The sequence below is a fragment of the Arvicanthis niloticus genome, chromosome X (genome assembly GCF_011762505.2).
Source record: "Arvicanthis niloticus isolate mArvNil1 chromosome X, mArvNil1.pat.X, whole genome shotgun sequence".
Classification (NCBI taxonomy): domain Eukaryota; kingdom Metazoa; phylum Chordata; class Mammalia; order Rodentia; family Muridae; genus Arvicanthis; species Arvicanthis niloticus.
This window is the reverse complement of record NC_047679.1, coordinates 125,602,751-125,622,065: the sequence shown is the minus strand read 5'-3', so window position 1 is coordinate 125,622,065 and position 19,315 is coordinate 125,602,751. Positions and strand designations below refer to the sequence as shown.

Below are 19,315 nucleotides of genomic sequence, written 5' to 3'. Positions count from 1 at the left end.
AGGGATTGTTTTCAGGCCAATGCTCAAAACTTATCAATGCCCTCCTGACTCCCAACATAGAGGATATTCTTACCACAGTGTATCATGTTGTAGGTCTCTTTCAGACCGAGATCTCTGTTCCTTATTCCACAGAGGTGTGTAAGTGGCATAGGTCCCTCATTCTCATGATGTCCAATGTCTGCTTTGTGCATACTTGAGGGATTCTGTTTTCCTCTTAGGGCACAAGCAGTTGTCAATCAGGGGGTATCATCTCACCTCCTTCCTCTGCTAACTCCTCAAAGCTAGTTAGGGGTCTCTGGTAGCCTGAGTCTGTCCCCCTGCCCTTCAGGGAGCTAGGCCAGCCCTGACATTTCTCCTGATTTCCCTTCATAGGTGACTGCTCTGCTGTAGCCAGCAGCTGCTCAGACTGAGTGACTGTATTTTTCTTTACCCTCTTGGCACTAGGGAGGCTCCACTCCTGGGGCTGAGGCTCCATAGCTCTCAAAGGATGACTGGATGCTGGGTGGAGTTCAGGTGTCTTGAGGGACTGTCATTCCTGTGGAATAAGATGTCCCCGAGGACAGCAGAGACCTTGGTCTGAAGGAGCCCCACAAAGGTAGAAATTGTCACAAGAAGTTCCTCAATGTTGGGACTCAGGACGACTTTGTACTTCTTCCTATAAATATTTAAAGTTCAGCTTTTTCATGGTAATATACAATATAGCTGGTTTCATTAGGCATTTTCATAGACATTTTGTGTTTGCTGATGTTTCCTCTGTGATCCCCTCTGCTATCTGCTATGCTCTACCCTACCCTCTTCCTGGGACACCTCCTTTCTCTTTCATGTCACATGTAGTATATAACCACTGTGGCCCATTCTTCTTTTCCCTCTTCTGGCTGCCCTTAGTTCCCTTACATGTAACACACACACACACACACACACACAAAATCACACACACAAACACACAGACACTTAAAATGTAAGAATTACAAACAGGAGGGAACAGGTAGTATTACTATTCTAGGGTCTGGGTTAATAGCCTTAACATAGAAGGAGAATAGTCATTTTCTATATCAAAGCAAGAGACTGGGTCTTAACCACTTGTCCCCAGCACTCTTCCATCTTTGTTAAAGGGGTTGCTACCCTCTCCTTCCATACAGCACGAGTTTGCTAAGTCAGCTGTTATCTGCTGTTGGAGGCCGACTTTTAGCAGAAAGCGGCTATCAGATTTGCAGCCATCTTGAGCCATATACCCTGACATGAGACTTGGATTACAATAGCCTACAACAGCTGAGCACACTCTGATAATCTTGGTTTAGATACCTTGGGCATGTGAGATTAAAGGTGTGTGAGATTAAAGGTGTGTGAGATTAAAGGTGTGTGAGATTAAAGGTGTGTGAGATTAAAGGTGTGTAATTTAAGAGTGTGATTTAGAAGTGTAGAGATCAGATTTAGAGACAAGACCTAAGGGCATGATTAAAGGTGTGACCAAAAGGCATGGCTTAGAAGTGAGACATATAAAAGCAGAGAATCAGACATTTTAGAGAGAACAACTTGGAGAACAATTTGGAGTAACAGAGATTCAGACACTAGGAGTAGGAGTAGACATTAGACACTCGGAAGAGAACAAAAGGAGTACAACTAGGAACTAGGAACTAGGAACTAGGAACTAGGAACTCAAGACTTGAGACTTGGACTAGGACCAGAGACTGAAGAATAAACGGGATTGAATCACACTCTGTCTGGTCTCCATTCTTCGACTCCATCCTTACTCTCTCTCTCTTGCTGAACCCGACCTGCGGACCAGAGCAGCAGCTTGGGCCAGGACACAGTGGCCGCCAAGCGCTGAGTGGAGAGGGCCTCAACATTTTAGGCCGCCCAAAGTGGGGCAGCCTAGGCCCCAATATTTTTGGCACCTGAACAGGGACTAGTGCGGTTCTCAACAATCTGCATCCATCTCAATGAGGACAGGGGCTCTTGTGAAGCGGGATCTCATACTGCACAGGCTTGTGGAGTACTATTCTGTTCTGTGGAGTATGCTCTGCACAGTGGACCCATAGCCGGGTGGTAAGAATGAGCCTATCCTTGGAAAGATCCAAGAACAGCTGTGAGTCCATACTGTCCAGTGAGAACCTTGGAGAGCCAGCATCACCTCAATGTTGTGCCTTCAAGAGAATTTATCGTTAAGGAAATACTGTCTGTCAATTTGTCAGCCTCCTGGAAGTGTGACTTTCTTTATAATGTGCTAAAGGAGGCAAATTGATATTCTCCTCTAATGGACAGGCATCATTTGAAGTTGTGGAGTGTTGAGGGGCAGTGGGAAGCTCATACCATTCTGAGGCAGAAAACATGACAGATGTACTAAGGGGCGAGCTATGATGTACACAGCATTGCACCTATTGGTGGTCTCACAGTTAAACAGAACCTCAGCACTGTAAATGTTCAGGGTTGTCTGGATAGGTGTAGCAATGTCAGAAGAGGGTGAAAGAAGAGACACAAACAAAGCCTGTGTGTCCTTTGAAAACTTTCCAGGTACAAAGAACAGAAAATAAAAGAGAGGCTAGAGAAATGACTCAGCGTTTAAGACCTCTTGTTGTTCTAACCTGGGTTTGGTCCTCAGCACCTACATGAAACCTCACACCACTTGCAGATCCAGTTCTAGAGCATCTGGTGCCCTGTTTTGGCTTCTGTAGGGACTGGAATGCATTGCTGCAGGTGTATACAAACAGACAACTTTCATAGATTCAAAATAAAAAGGAATTAACTTTTTAAAAGAGAAATATAAGAAAAGATAAAGAAGACATGAAAATCTAGAGGGAATCAACAGGTGAAGGAATCATTTCCCTATTTCTTTCTCCCTCTCTATCTGCCTGTCATATCCTGAGATGCTGTGAGGGTAGTGCCTATCAAAGTGACATGAGTAAGATCCCACTTTCAGCAAGAGGACACAAGGGACTGTTCCAAGTTCCATGTGAGTGAGAGCATGGTCCCATCCACCTGAGTACGAATACCTGGATGCCATCAGAGAAGATCATGCAGGAATCATCATGGTCTGTATGTCTTATAGAACCTGAAGCAGAGGTGCCATGCTCCAGACCACAGACAGGGCTATGACAGAGTCACAGGCACCATGGAGTGAAAGATCACTGCACCCAGAGTGACAGAGGATTCTTTTTAAATGATTCAGTTTTAGTACCAGTCATGTGGGTCTTGTTTTTTGTTAGAGCACATGAGTGCAGTTGCCTTTGGAGGACTGGAGAGGATGCCTGATCCTTGAGCACGGACTTACATGAGACTGGGAGCTCCCTTAACTGGTAATGAATGTATAACAGGGAAACCAAAGACTCTCAGGTAACCAAAACTTGACCCATCCATGCACCCATACTGTAGCCCCAGGGATATGAAAGTAAATGACATGATTAAAAGGAAAAGGTGACACACTGAAACTTGCCAGAGCCCTGGTAGATTGGGGGTGGCAGGCTCTACCCTATACCTAGGTCATCTACCAAACAATATTAAGTGTGTATAGTGAAAGGTAACAACACTGGTGTGCGCTGTTTCATTTTTTAGTGGAAACTTGATGTGATATCTGTAGGGTTGTCTTGCCTGCACATTCCTCCTGGGCACCACATGGTCCAGTGTCCATGGAGACCTGAAGACAGAGCCTGATCCCTTGGACCTGGACTCACAGACAGTTGCTGGTGAGCTGCTTGACTTGTGGGTGGGGGAATTTCACCTGGAAGCTCTACAAGAACAGACATGGCTCTGAACTGCTGAGGAATCTCCTCAACCCCATGAGGCAATAGCATCCTTTACCTCTTGGCAAAGATTCTGCTAATACCAGACTTCCCCTGAAAATCTCTATATTCTAAAGCGCCTAGAAAGATAGAACCTTGTAAGTCCCCTAGTAGCCATGTCACAGGAAAGGATTCTGGGGAAAGCCGAGAGACAAGATTTTCCTTTTTCATTAATGGCAGATTCCTCTATTGGTCAGGATGATTTTATCATTTTCTTGGGAGATCACCAGTAATATCTTTCCTTTAGACCAGCAGCGAACCTTCACCTGTGAGTCTGTGCTGTGACACATCTGACCACTCTCAGCAAACACCTCAACTGGTGCCTTGGTCACTGTGAAAGACAGTCACAGGGGAAGGCAGGGGCTCCTTTCTTCCCTACAGAAGATGGATGCATCAAGAACACAGAAAATGGACCAGCAGGGACATTGTGCATGAGCACCAGAGAGTCCTGGGAATGACCAGAGACTTCCATACTGGGACACTCAGCTATCCAGAATGCACTCAGGGACAATCCCCAATCCTGTGTGACTCATGCACAGCTACCTTTCCTTAGAAGCTGATTTCCTTAAGTTGCACTGGCCTCCTGGAGGGTCTTTTGTTTGAGGCCTGATAAGACCTTTTGAAGAGCCAAGAAGCACCCTGTCCTTAAGAGCAGAAGGGTCAGCGGTTGTGCCAGAAGTATTGGAACTGTCTGAGCCGTGGGTGCATGCAGACTCCTGCCCAGTGACCTGTGGCAGGAATCAGGGAGATTTCCAAGGACCTCAGAGCTCATCACCTGGGAAATGGGGTGATAAAGCCTGTCCATCTGGAAGCTGGAGTCTCTGTGCTACATGTAAAGGCCCCGGGGCAAATGCCTGTGGTGAAGAGAGCTGTAGTGAAAGGTAGAAATGAGGTAGCTAATGAGCCCAAAGGAATTCGCATGGAGAAACTTCACTAAATCCTCCCCCTTGTCAGACACATGTGGAAATCTGGGTGTTTTCCTCACAGGGAGAGAAACTCCTAGCTTGCTAGTCAGAGACTAGCTCCAACCCACCCTAAAGCTACATTTCCAGCCAAACCACTCACTACCCACTGCTGTTCACGAAAATCCCAAAGCCATTATCTCCTGAGAGTCTCCCAATTACAATGGAGAGAAGGAGGTGAAATGTTATCTTAGGAACTAGAACATGGAGCAGAACGTGGACATGCAGGCTGCTCTACCCTCTGGATCTGGTTTAGCTCCCTGGAACCTGAAAACATAGTGGGCATCATCAGTGGGCATCTATAATCCATGCACATCCTTGTTGGGAGCCGACTTTAGTAGAAAGCGGCTACATCAACTTTGCAGCCATCTGGAACCATATACCCTGGTGAAAGACTTGGTTGTCAAAAGCCTATAACAGCTGAAGCACACTCTGATAAATATATTGTTTATCCCACATAGCTTGTTTTGCTGTTTAGTGACCTCAGCTGTATGGTGCACGAGGTACAGTGTTTTCACCTGTGTTCTCCTGCTTGTGTATATAAATACCTCAGAATTCCCTTCAATAGGAGAGACTTGAGAAAATAGAAGAGACTTGATCACACCCTGTCTTGTCTCCATTCTTCGAGTTTCTTGCCCCAAGAGCCCCACATCTCTCTTGACCAGAGCACTTAGCCCCAAAGCTTTGAGCCAAAGCGTTAAGCGAGAGTGCAGGATCTCAACATTTGTGGCGCCCAACATCAGGCTCCAGTAAGCGGGATACAGTGGAAGACACCCTGCGCTGGAGAACCAGTCAACTGACAGAGCCTCAATGTTTGAACTCCAGTAAGCGGGATACAGTGGAAGACACCCTGCGCTGGAGAACAGTCAACTGACAGAGCTGGCTGAATTTGGAAGTGAAACAAAGGTGATTGCATAGTAACAAAAACGGGGCAAGAAATAAGTAAGCAGAAACAGATGAAAAAGGTTTTAAAGATGCAAGGAGTAAATTGCAGGCTGCTCTGAGTCAAGAGAGCCAAACAGATAGATAAAGGTTATAGTAACTAAAACGGGGCAAGAAATAAGTAAGCAGAAACAGATGAAAAAGGTTTTAAAGATACAAGGAGTAAATTACAGGCTGCTCTGAGTCAAGAGAGCCAAACAGATAAATAAATAAAGGTTATAGTAACGAAAATGGGGCAAGAAATAAGTGAGTAAAAAACAGATGAAAAAGGCTTTAAAGACGCGAGGAATAAATAGAAGGCTGCTCTAGACAGAGAGCTAAGCAGAATGATAATGTTAATTGATTTAACTTTCAAAATGGGTGTGATTCTGAGTTATATAGTTATATTTTTCTGGATAAAAACTCAATGTAAAGGTTTTTCTGGTTACTGGCTTAAGGAAAGGCTAATTTGGAAAAAAAGGTTTTTCTATGAGTTTTCTGATGAGGTCACTAAGGTAGTAGTTATGTCTTCCAGAATTATATGGATCAGACATGACAGAGGTAGGCCTCCAGAACACTAGATTTCAGAGAATCAAAATAATTATCTTGATACTAAAATTTGTTTTGAGATTTGTATATTACAGAATACACAGCCTTGGTGAATGAATCTTCTCATCACCTGCATGTTCACTGATGCCCTGGACTTCCAGCTGGATATAGTTAAGACAGACTTCAGATGCTTATCAATTTACCCTCCCCTCATCCCTCTTCTAATATCTCAATGCCCATGTTCAGCTTGAAGAAGTTAATGAAGAGTTGGTGCCCCAATTCCCTGGACTTGGGGACTGAAGTGGTTAATATTAGGCTGTCTTTATCTGTATAATTGTTACTAAGCTGATGCAAAATTCAAGGATTTCATTGGTATAAATTTGTGGGTACAAGGCTTAGACGTTTCACTTCTCCAACAGGGGAAGTTGTGTGTTGCCTTAAAGAGTGTTGCTTTTATACCAACTATTTAGGCATTAAATCTCTTGTCCCTCGGGTTCATGCTGTTCAACATTTTTTTGTACTGCAACAGATAGATGCTATTCAAATGAAACCCATACAGGTCCAATATTATAGGCTGGAAGTAGGGGACTCTGACAGGCACGGTTTCCATAAGTTTTCCCAGGCTTTCCTTTTGAAAAATTTAAAAAGGGGGATCTGTTGGGAGCCGACTTTAGTAGAAAGCAGCTAGATCAACTTTGCAGCTATCTGGAACCAAATACCCTGATGAAAGACTTGGTTGTCAAAAGCCTATAACAGCTGAATCACACTCTGATAAATATCTTGTTTATCCCACATAGCTTGTTTTGCTGTTTAGTGACCCCAGCTGTATGGTGCATGTGGTAAAGTGTTTTCACCTGTGTTCTCCTGCTTGTGTATATAAATACCTCAGAATTCCCTTCAATAGGAGAGACTTGAGAAAATAGAAGAGACTTGAAAGAGACTTGAACAAAAAGAGACTTGATCACACCCTGTCTTGTCTCCATCTTCAAGTCGCTTGCCCCTCCAGCCCCACCAATCTCTCTCTTGACCAGAGCACTTAGCCCCAAGGGTTGAGGCAGAGTAAAGGCCACAACACATCCTTGGTGAGGTGTTAGGCAGACAGGCATGGGAATGAACCACAGTTTCTCAGGTCAGCCATGCTGGATCATTGCAGGCAGCAGTAAAAATGACAGTGACCCTGCCTGGAGTGGTGGGAGCCATTAAAACCAGCAAAGATGTTGACTTGACCTTGAGAAATCTGGGAATCCATTGGAAAGCCATTTTCTTATGTCCACACTTCCACCAAGACCTGCATACTTATGCACTCACACTTAACACACACAAATGCTTGTTAAATGGAACTGGGGCTAGAGGTTTTGTTCAGTGGTTAATAGCCCTTACTGCTCTGGTAGAGGACCAGGGTTTAGCTTCCAACACTCACATGGAGGATTACAACCTCGAAAAGTTCAGTTTTGTGAAATTAGTCACCCTCTCCTGACCCCTGGGGACACCAGGGTCATATGTAGTGCAGTCATATGTGCAGGTAAAACACTCGTCCAAGTGAGAAACGATTGAGTTATCTGAATAGTCAGCTCTGCCTCTCCTGACCAAGGAGGCAGAGGAGGGGGAGTTCTAAGATCCACTTTTCCACAATTCCACCATGACTCACAAACCTCTTCCAGAGGTTGGGGGTCAGCCCTGCAGTGCATGTGGTGTGCTCAGCTGTAATTCCAGATCCTGTACCAGGACAGTATTCTCTGCCTACTTTGTTTGGTTTTGATTGATTGTTTCAGCCTAGGGTTTGCAGATGTTTGTGTTGATGTTTAATCTCTGAAGGACACTCCAGGCTGACTCTTTCCTGCCAAGTTACTAAGGAGCAGGGATTGCTCAGAGCACTTTCCCCATCTCTCTACTCTAAGTTCACCCAACTCCCCCCACCCCACCCGAAAGACCTGGTCTCAGCTTCTTTCTCATTTTCCACACTTACAACTGCCTTCTTTATGGCATTGACATGTGGCTGCTCTTGCTTAGAGAGCACACTGCTGCTTTCCTGTGCTTGGACTTCCGATCTAAAGCATTTCTTGATGGCTCCCTTGCAAGTCTGCTTCCTCTGCACTCACACATCCTGTGGGTACTGACAGATCTGACTTCTCCCATGTCTCCCTAACACAGAGCCTTAGAGAGACCATGTGCTCACTGAAGATTTAGGGTAGCAATTCCCTTTTGATTTCATTTTGTAATAAGAAATTAAATAGAAAGAGATGAAGAAATCAAGAAGAAATTTATTTTGTTGTTCAAAATATTGTGAATTCTTTGCATTGTCAAAAAATTTCCATTTCAAATGCCATGAAATCAGTGACATTGTACAAGTTAGACAGAAGGAGGCAACCTCCTTTTTTTTTAAATAATAAGACTCTCCTAGTCTGGATCAAGAATACAGGTTTTAGTAATTCCATTCATAAAGGGGAAACGTCTACAGCCAAGGAATCTTGTAGTAAAAGTAACAGCATTTTGGTACAGCAAGAAACCCCTAAGACACCCAGTCATAAAAGGAGAAATAGGATGGAACTCCTCCCAACAGCTCTGAAATGAGGGTATAGTTTCTTAGACCAATGACTCTGCCTGACCTGATGGTTGGATGTGCACTGCCAGTGCACTAGAATGGGGTGCCAGTCAGAGCAGAGGGTACCATTTGCAAGGTGCTCCTGACCTAGGACCTCAGTAGCTCTTCTACCAAAGCCTCTGCATACCTGAAGGGATTGGATCTGGGATGCTGCCTAAACTATGCTGGCAAAAAACATCCAGACTTTCATCTTGGTGTTTTCGGCACGGGCCCTTGGGCCCCACAGGAAGTCACGGCTAGGAGGGAGGCTGCCGGCACCAGTCTGTATTCAGGTACCCTTCCTGCACAAAATGCTCAGTGATGAGTTTCCTGGGCTCCCCATACATGAAATGTTCGCTCCCAGCATACAGCCCTATGTTATTCAATAAAGGCCACAACTCCTCCTCACTGACACAATTGTCATGCAAGAAGATGATGCATAGCACAATGATGACAAGGCCTGTCTTGGGTATGCCTGGAAGGCCATGCTTCATCCTGTCATAGGTGATCCCCAGTGCAGGGACAAAAAAGTAGGAGTGGACAAGGGGGTACACTTCTATAACGTCAGTGCCAAACAATAGCCACATGCAATCAGAGGCCTTAGTAAATATCACGTGGTAGGACAACTCATAAGCTCTTGTGATCTCAGCCAGCATTTCTGCCTTAGTTACTATTTGGTTATTTCGACACTTGAAAAGGAGGAAGTGCACCAGACTAACTACCTTTCTACTTATTGCTTCCTGTGTAGGGAACACTGCACTGGCCACTTCCCTCGATGGTTATGAGACCCTACAGCAGATGGTACCCCTGCAATGAAGTGCATGACAATAGGACGATAGGAGGCACTCTGAGAACTCTGAGATGATCTCAGCATTCCTCGCACAGACACATCCCCTAAGGTTGAGGCGAGTGGCCACCACCTCCCCCACATTTGCTATGGGGACATGGGTACCCTTCAGGTCCCCTGGCTTGCTTTGGGACTGAGTACTGTCCAGGACATTGAAGTTCTGGCTCTTCTTAGGAGGATCCATGTTGAATATACTTGAGATCACAGACAGGACACCTTGGAGGTCACAGGGATGAAGACTCACAGGACTTAGGGAGAAAGCAAGAAGGTGAGTGGATTCTGACAGCAGGTACTTGGTCAGCTCTCAAATCCCTGTTAGAGGATTTTGCTTGGGGAATGCTCTGTGGTCAAAGTATAGTGGTACTGCATATATCATGGCCTAAAGGAGAATATACATGGCTTCACTGTGCATGCCTTCTCTTGCCTGAGGTAAATCCTCAGAACAACTTCTGTGTCTCTGAAGTGGAACAGAAGGCAGTAAGGGCACCTCCCACTTCCTGATACCTGGTCAAGGGTTACTGAAAGAGAGGAACCCAATTCAGTGTGGTTCATTTATGCTAAAACAGGACAGTACCCTGATTCTTGCCTTGAAGAATGGATACATCTAACCTGCTCTAGATGATCCTGCTGTCCAACTTCTTAAGGCAAGATGCTAATCTGCGAGAAAGGCAGAACAGGAGAGGGGAATCCACTCTAAGTTCCTTGGTTACCCACCCTCGGCCCTCAGGCAGGCAGGTAGGTAGTGAGGACTCTTGCGTATGAGGAAGGGACTCCTCAGCTCTCACCCTGTGTCCTCACAAACCTTGACCTTCCTCTGATGATCCAGGCCAAGGAGCTCTCAGCAGGCCTTTCAGCTCCTGCACTCTTCTGCCCTTGAACAAGGGCAGGAGACATACTGCTCAGGACTCTTTGTGTGCCTCGGGGAAGTCTCTTGTGGGGCCACTGTCTGTGGTCTGGAGTGGAGACTCCTTTGCTCATGCCCGGGATCCTTTCCCTGAATTTCCTATCTGAAGACCTGATTTCAAGGAAGGGTTCCCACTCTGGTGAAGTTCCTCACTTGAATACCCTGTAGTCCACTCCAGAGAACTGGGACCCCTGTGGGGGATATACTATAATGGCCAACTGTCCTGAGCTCATCTCTTAGGAGATAGGAGTTCCCAAAATCCACCTGCAGAGCATCTTAGCTCACTCCTCTTCGAGATCCTTGCTTTCCATGGAAGGCATGGAAGCCCCTAATAAGGGCTCCCAGTCATTGCAACAGGAGCATACATGCTTTATGCACTCTTTTGTATGGGGGATGGGGCCCACTTCACCTGTTCATTTTGACCATGACTACATACCTGGATTCCTGGTCAAAATGGATACCTACTCTGGCACAGATGCCTGGCACCCCGTGGGCTCTGGTGGTATCCCAGACTTAACAGGCTCACCTTCCTGAGAGAGGAGACAGAAGTCAAGATGTATCACTTCTGGATATTCTTGGGCAGGGGCTTCTAAAAACTGGCAAAGTGGTCAGGGTCCTGTATTTTGTTTCAAATTACAAAGATTTTCTTCCTCCTCATTCAACACAAAGCACTTCCTGACCCACTCACCCCCACTTCCATCTTTCAGGCTAATGCCACCTCTGAATTCCACCTTCGCAGCTAATCTACAAGTCAGAGATGACATCTAACCTCCAAGTCAGAGACGGCATCTTTGGTGTATGCTAGATCTCCACTCACATTCTGTGCAGCAGAGCAGGCAGCTTTTGCATGTCCTTTATCAGGGGTCTTATGCTCCTCCTGGGTGGTCCTGGTTCCTTATCCTTACATATCGGAGGCCTTACACCCAGAAAAAAAATGTCCCTGCTCTTTCTCACACCACAGTCTTAAGCAAACGCACAGTGAAACAGTTTGGCGTCCTCAAGGCATCAGAATACAAGGGTGTATAGTGACTCAACTGTGCTCTGAATGGCAAGGATGGCATTATTGTTTAATTTGGACCATACTTGGTGCCAGGCTGCAGTAATTCTTAACCTACTATCTAGAAATTTTCACTTAGGTCAAGCTTATAGTGTCTCTTTGCTTCTGATAGAGTATCTATCCCAACCAGGAATTCTGTTGTATGTAAAATAGTGGGGGAAGTGGCTCATTGCAGCAAGTGGGTACTTGGCATTCTGTAAGCAACAAGAACATAAAACCTTGGCTTTAAAACTGTCAATTCCTAGGAGGGAGATTTGGAAGCCCTAGTCGTGGTAATACTCCCAGTCACCCTAGGTTTGTTCTTTGACTGACAAAAGGAATACAATGTAGCTACATTGTGTCTCTACAAAGTGCTCAAGACCTCTAGCAATTCTGTCTGTTCCCCTTGGGGACATGCTAACCAAACACTGTATACTTGTGTGGAGTTGTTAAAATAGTTTTAAATAGAAGGGGCCTTGAGGCTAGATTCATACACATCAACACAGTTGGTAATGGAGTCACAAATTAAAACAGTCCCACTTGTTTTCACACTAAAAAAAATAATAAAAAGAGAAAAGCAATATGGATAAACAGTAGCAATGAATAAATCTGGGCAAAGTGAAAAAAAAGAGAAAGCTTTTTATTCTCAAAGGGGCCTTTGCAAACCTGGAAACTAGTCACATACACTAAGAAAGCATGGGGTGGGTGTCACACTGTGGTCCGCTCACAAAATAGCTCCCATCTGTCTATGCAGGAAGCTTGGTGTGACTTACTCCCTAGCTCCTCAGAAAATGGCTATGCCCACCCCCAAGTGCCTGGATGTAGAATGCCATGTGTGACATGTCCTCGACCCCCCCCCCCACTCAGTCTTATTCCCAGGAACTTCACAAATAGCTTTGAACCCCACAAAGCCTCTTATGCAAGAAACATTGTTATGGCCTCAAGTGTTCTAGGTACGTCAGAAAATGACTGTGCCCCTCTCTGGCCTAATGTCTAAAGAGTGGCATTATCCACTCCTTCCCAGGCACCACAGAAAACGACTCTGAGCTCCTGCTGCCAAGGCCTGGGTAAAGAGTCCTGTGGGTGAAGGTCTCCATCCCAGGAACCTCACATTTTCAGTAGCATTAGAAAATAGCTCTGATCTCCTCCTCTTCCCCAGTTAACAAAGACCTGAAACACAGTACTAATGACACCCTTGCAGGCACTTCTGACAGTGGCTCTAAGCCCCTTGAGTGCCTGCAGATAGAATGCAGTCCTTTCTTGAAGGTTTCCCTTAAGGAACTTCACAAAATGTCTTCGGTCCCCTAAGGATCCAGATGCAAGAAGCTTAGCATGCCTTCCTACTTCCAATTACTTCGGTAAATGGCTCCAAGCCTCCTTCACAAATCCTCAAACACCTGAAGCCCTGAGTTACTGAAGCCCTTCGAGGCACCACAGAAAATGACTCTGAACCTCTCAAGTACCTGGAACCCCCTGTGTGACGGTATCGGTTCCAGGAGCCTCACAAAATGGTCTCAACTTCTCCCAATCTCCCACATTCAAGACTCCTAGTGCAGCCTTCACACTTCTGGACACCTCAGAAAACAGCTCAGAGTCTTCACCCCCAATTCCTACCAACCTGAAGCACTAAGTTAAAGACAGCCTTCCACAGAAAAAGACTCTGAACCTCTCAAGTACCTGGTACCCCCTGTGTGACGGTCTCTGTTCCAGGAGCCTCACAAAATGGTCTCAACTTCTCCCAATCTCCCACATTCAAGACTCCTAGTGCAGCCTTCACACTTCTGGACACCTCAGAAAATGGCCCCGAGTCTTCACCCCCAATTCCTACCAACCTGAAGCACTAAGTTAAAGACAGCCTTCCACAGAAAAAGACTCTGAACCCCTCAAGTACCTGGTACCCCCTGCGTGAAGGTCTCTGTTCCAGGAGCCTCACAGAATGGCTTTGAATACCGGAAGTAACAGATGCAAGGAAACACATGCGGCCTTCACACTTCCGGACACCTCAGAAATGGCTCCGAGCCCCTACCACATCCCCATTTTCTTAACCTATTTTTGAGGAGACTTGAGGGCTTTAAAATGATTTCTTTACTTTAAAATCAGGATTGATATGAACCTTGAAAGACTAGTATTTTGAAGAGGAATTCACTAGACAGAAACAATAGCTTTGTGTTTTAATGTTATAAATATAGAATGAACTTTATCCTAAAATGTAAGATGTTAGCCATTATTATTAAGAAAGACTTAATGACATAGCCATTTGTATTAATGAAAGAGTGAGATTACCTCCATTCTGAACCTAAATATTTCTTGAGAGTATATTTCCTATAGTTTTGAAAATGAAAATAAAATTTAACCTAAAGACATTGGACAAACATATATATGTTCATTCTTTTATGTATATCTAATAATATATTTTCACGAAGATTAAAGTTATTTCATTAAAAATGTAATACAATTATTTTGGAAGAAACTTTAATGAACATTTGTATATTCAATCTTAAATATTGTGGGTTAATGAAGCATGTGTCCCATGACCGTTAAAATGCTTGTTTTCATATCCAAAGGTAGAATTGTAAGGTTTTATGAAACATTAAAAAGAACATTAGATATTATTTTATTAACTATAAATACATTTGTAAAAACTACTCATCAGGTATATGCATATGTAAATATATATACATATATAATCATATATATTTATATGTGAGTATATGTGTATATAAAATATGCATATATACATACTATATAATGTTAGCAAACATTTGACTTTATTCTTACATGTATTGTGTGTGTGTGTGTGTGTTGTCTGTGTGTGTGTATGTCTTGATTTACTATAATCTACCATAAACCACAATTTTAATTAAAAATTTCTAAGTTAATATTTTAATGCATCATAAAATTCAAAGACCATTTCACTGTGACCTTGCTTTTTTCCTGGGCTTCCTATTTACCTCACTGCTTGCAACTCTGCACCTCAGCTCCTTTAAATTTATGCTTTCCACAATTACACCTTTCTATTTTTAAGGCACAAATCTTACTCTGGGGCATCAAACGTCCCCCGGGACCAATGGCCTCCCCTCTAGTTGCTGTCAGGCAAGGCCATCCTCTCCTACACATGTATCTGGAGCCATGGATCCCTCCAGGTACACTCCTTTGTTGGTGGTCGATACTTTGGGAGAACCAGATATCCAGGCCAGACTATGTTGTTCTTCCAATGGGGTTACAATCCCCCTCTGCTCCCCCAGTCCTTCTGCCAGCTCCCCCCACCAGGTTCCCTGAGTTCACCCTGATGGTTGGCTCCAAGCAACCCACTCTGCATTGGGTCAGTTGCTGGCAAGACCTCCCCAGGAACTGCCACACTTGGTTCCTGTCTGGCAAGTGCCTCTTGACCATGCCGGCAGTGTTGGGTTTGGTGTCTGCAGACATGATGTAGCCTCAGATGGGATTCCCAGTTGACACTTCCTTCAGTCTCTTTTCCATTTTTTGTCCCTGTTTCTTGCTTTGGACAGGAACATTTCTGGGTTAAAAAAACTTTGAGATGGATGGGTGGCCCCATCCATCAACCAGGGTCTGGCTTATCTACTGCGGGTAGTCTCCACAGGTTCTATCCCCCCTTCTCTGCACTTTATGGCTAAAGTCAATCTCGTTGGGTCCTGGGGACCCGCACCGTTCCTCTGGTGTCTGAGATGTTCCAGTGGCTATCTGCAGTTCCTCATCTATCCTGCTACCTATTTTATTCGATCTCCTTAACCTCTGTACCTCTCTCATATCTCCTCCAGTTTCTGATATTGCCACCCTTATTTCCTCCCCCTCCTTTCTCCCTCCCTTGTCCCCCTCTCCTTCCACCTCCCACATTCATCCTGTTCCCCTCTGAATACAGGACTGAAGCATCCACCCCATGGTCTTCCTTCCTTCTATGCTCCCTATGGTCTGTAGGTTGTATCATGGCCATTGTGAGCTTTTGTGTTATTACCCACTTATCGGTCAATGCATACCATGTGTGTTTCTTTTGTGTCTAGGTTACCTCATTCAGGATAATATTTTCTAGTGCCATCCATTTGCCAGTGAATTTCATGAAGACCATTGCTTTGAATCACTAACTAATACACTATTGTGTACATGTACCACATTAACTGTATCCATTCTTCTGTTAAGGGACGTCTGGATTCTTTCCAGCTTCTGGCTATTAAATAAGACTGCTATAAACATAGTGGAGCATGTGTCCTTCTTACATGATGGAGTAACTTTTGGGTATATGCCCAAAAGATAATAGCTGGAGTGGTATAGCTGAGTCTTGTCGGTAGGAGAACTATTTCAAATTTTCTCAGGAACCGCCAGACTGAGTTCCAAAGTGGTTTACTAGGTTGGTAGTCCCACCAGCAATAGAGGGATTGTTCCTCTTTCTCCACATCCTTGCCAAACCTGCTGTCACCTGCATGTTTGATCTTAGCCATCTTACTGGTGTGAGTAGAATCTCAGGGTTGTTTTGATTTGTATTTCCCTGATGACTAAGGATGTTAAACATTTTCAAGTGTTTCTCAGCCATTCAAGATTCTACCTTTTAATAGGGTTATTTGGTTCTCTGGAGTCTACCTTCTCACATTCTTTGTATATTTTGGATATTTATCCCTCTATCGGATGTAGGGTTGGTAAAGATCTTTTCCAATATGTGGGTTGCCATTTTGTCCTATTGATAGTGTCCTTTGCTTTACAAAAGCTTTTCGATTTTATGAAGTCCCATTTGTCTATTGTTGCTCTTAAAGCATAAGCCACTGGTGTTTATGCTCAGGAAGTTTCCCCTGTGCCCAAGTTTTCAAGGTTCTTCCCACTTTCTGTTCTATTCGATTCAGCATATCTAGTTTTATGTGGAGGTCCTTGATCCACTTGGACTTGAGGTTTGTACAAGGAGATAAGTATGGATCAATTTGCATTCTGCTACATGCTGACCTCCAGTTGAACTAGCACCAATTGTTGAAAATGCTGTCCTATTCCACTGGGTGATTTTAGTATTTTGTCAAAGGTCAAATGACCATATGTATGTGGGATCATTTCTGGATCTTCAATTCTATTCATTGATTTCCTGCCTGTTTCTGTACCAATATCATCAAATAGTTTTTTTGTTTTTGTTTTACCACTATTACTCTATAGTATAGCTTGAGGTCAGGGATGGTGATTCCTCAGAAGACTTTTGTTGTTGTTGTTCTTGAGAATATTTTTCGCTATCCTTGATTTTTTGTTATTCCAAATGAATTGAGGGTTGCTTTTTCTATCTCTGTGAATAATTGAGTTGGAATTTTGATGGGGATTGCATTGAATCTTAGATGCTTTGGCAAGATGGCCATTTTACTATATTAATCTGCCAACCACGAGCATGGGAAATCTTTCCATCTCTGAGGTCTTCTTTGATTTCTTCTTCAGGGCTTTGAAGTTCTGTGTCCCACAGATCTTTCACTTGTTTGTTTAGAGTCACATCAAGATATTTTTATATTACTTGTGATATTGTGACGGGTGTGTTTCCCTAATTTCTTCCTCAGCCTTTTTTATCCTTTTAGTAGAGCAAAAACTACTGATTTGTTGAGTTAATTTTATAACCAGCAACTTTGCTGAAGTGTTTATCAGCTGTAGGAGCTCTCTGATAGAATTTTGGGGTCACTATGTATACTATCACTGAAAAATAATAATATCTGGACTTCTTCCTTTTCCTATTTGTATCCCTTTGACCTCCTTTGTTGTCTAATTGCTCTGGCTAGAACTTCGAGTACTATATTGAATAGGTAGGGAGAGAGTGAGCAGCCTTGTCTTGTCCCTGATTTAATGGGGTTGCTTGAGTTTCTCCCCATTTAGTTTGATGCTGGCTATTGATTGCTGTATATTGGTTTTTATATTATATTTAGGTCTGGGCCTTGAATTCTGTTCTTTCAAGACTTTACCATAAAGAGGTGTTGAATTTTGTCAAATGCTTTCTTAGCATCTAGTGAGATGATCATGTGGTCTTTTCTTTCCTTGCCAGTGAGTTGTTTATATGGTGTATTACGTGATTGTATTTTCCATGTATTGAAACATCCATGCATCCCTGAGATGAAGCCTACACGTTCATGGTGGATGATCATTTTGATGTGTTTTGGATTCTGTTTGTGAAAATTTTAGTGAGTACTTTTCATCAATATCAACAAGGGAAATTGGTCCGTAGTCTCTTTTTTTGTTGGTCCTTTTTGTGGTTCTAGGTATCAGGTAAAACTGTGGACTTCATAGAAAGAAATTGGGTAGTGTTCCTTCTGTTTCTATTTTAGGAATAGTTTGAGGAGTATCTGTATTAAGGTCTGATAAAATTCCTGTACTAAAACTATTTATCCTGTGAGCTTTTTCTTTTCTTTTTTTTTTTCTTTTTTTTCTTTTTTCTTTTTTTTTTGGTTGGGAGATATCTAATGATCAGTTCATTCCACTAGGTGGGGATGGGGGTTATGGGGGCTGTTTAGAAGATTTATCTGACCCTGATTTAACTTTGGTACCTAGTATCTGTCATAGAACATCATAGATTTCATTGAGGTTTCACGGTTATTGAATATAGAATTTGTATTAAAATATGATGATTTTTTTTAAATTCCTCAGTTTCTGTTCAGTAGTCTTCCTTTTCATTCTGAATTCGTTCATTTGGATACTGTCTCTTTGATCTCTGGTTAGTCTGCCTAAGGGTTTATCTATCTTGTTGATTTTCTCAAAGAACCAGCTCCTGGTTTTGTTTGATTCTCTTTTTATAGTTCTTTTTGTTCTACTCGGTTAATTCCAGCTGGAGTTTGATTATATCCTGCAGTCTCCTCTCTTGGGTATATGTGCTTCTTGTTCTTCGGAGCTTTTAGATGAACTGTTAAACTGCTAGGGGGATGATATCTCCACTTCTTTATGGAGGCACTCAGGGCTATGAGATTTCCTCTTAGCACTACTTTCATTGTGGCCCTAAGTTTGGATATGTTGTGTCTTTATTGTCATTGAATTCTAAAAAGTCTTGTAATTTCTTCCTTCTTCCCTGATCAAGTTATCTATTGAGTAGATAGTTGTTCACTCCCAATGATATATGTGGTTTTCTGTTGGTTTTGTTGCTATTGAAGACCAGATTATTAGTGGTGGTTCCATAGAATGAATACAGGGATTAATCAATGTTCTTGGTATAATTCTGATAGGCCTGCTATATATGTTACTTGACCATTTTCCCTTACTGCTTTCAATATTCTTTCTTTGTTTTGTGCATTTGCTATTTTAATTTGTATATGATGAGAGGGATTTCTTTTATGGTCCCATTGGCTTCTTGTAATATTTATGGGCAATTTTTTTCTTTAGGTAGGAAAGATTTCTTCTATAATTTTGTCGAATACATTTGCTGGCCTTATAAGTTGAGAATCTTCACTCTCTTCTATACATATTGTTCTCAGGGCAATGTTTTCACTGTGTCCTCGATTTCTTGAATGTTTTTAAAATGGGATATTTTTTGCATTTGTATTTTCCTTGAATGTGTATGATGTCTTCATGTGTGTCTTCTGCTGCTGAGATTCTCTCTCTTGTCTCCAGTTGGATGATGCTTGCATCTGGGACGCTCGCATCTATTCCCTTTCTAGGACTTCATCTGCGGGCTGTCCCCCTGAGTTTTCTTTAATGATTCTCTTTTCAATTTTAGACTGAAACCGTTTGTTTCAAATTCCTTCACCTGTTTGATAGTGTCTTCTGTATTTTTTAAGGGGGTTATT

At 43.2% G+C, this 19,315-nt stretch overlaps 2 pseudogenes; both read right to left on the bottom strand.

The window, feature by feature from the left end:
- Nucleotides 1-1,031: 1,031 nt before the first annotated feature.
- On the bottom strand, nucleotides 1,032-1,142 carry LOC117695667 (U6atac minor spliceosomal RNA; annotated as a pseudogene).
- A 7,755-nt stretch (nucleotides 1,143-8,897) lies between these two features.
- LOC117695181 (melanoma-associated antigen B16-like) overlaps nucleotides 8,898-19,315 on the bottom strand; it is an 18,645-nt pseudogene continuing 8,227 nt past the window's right edge.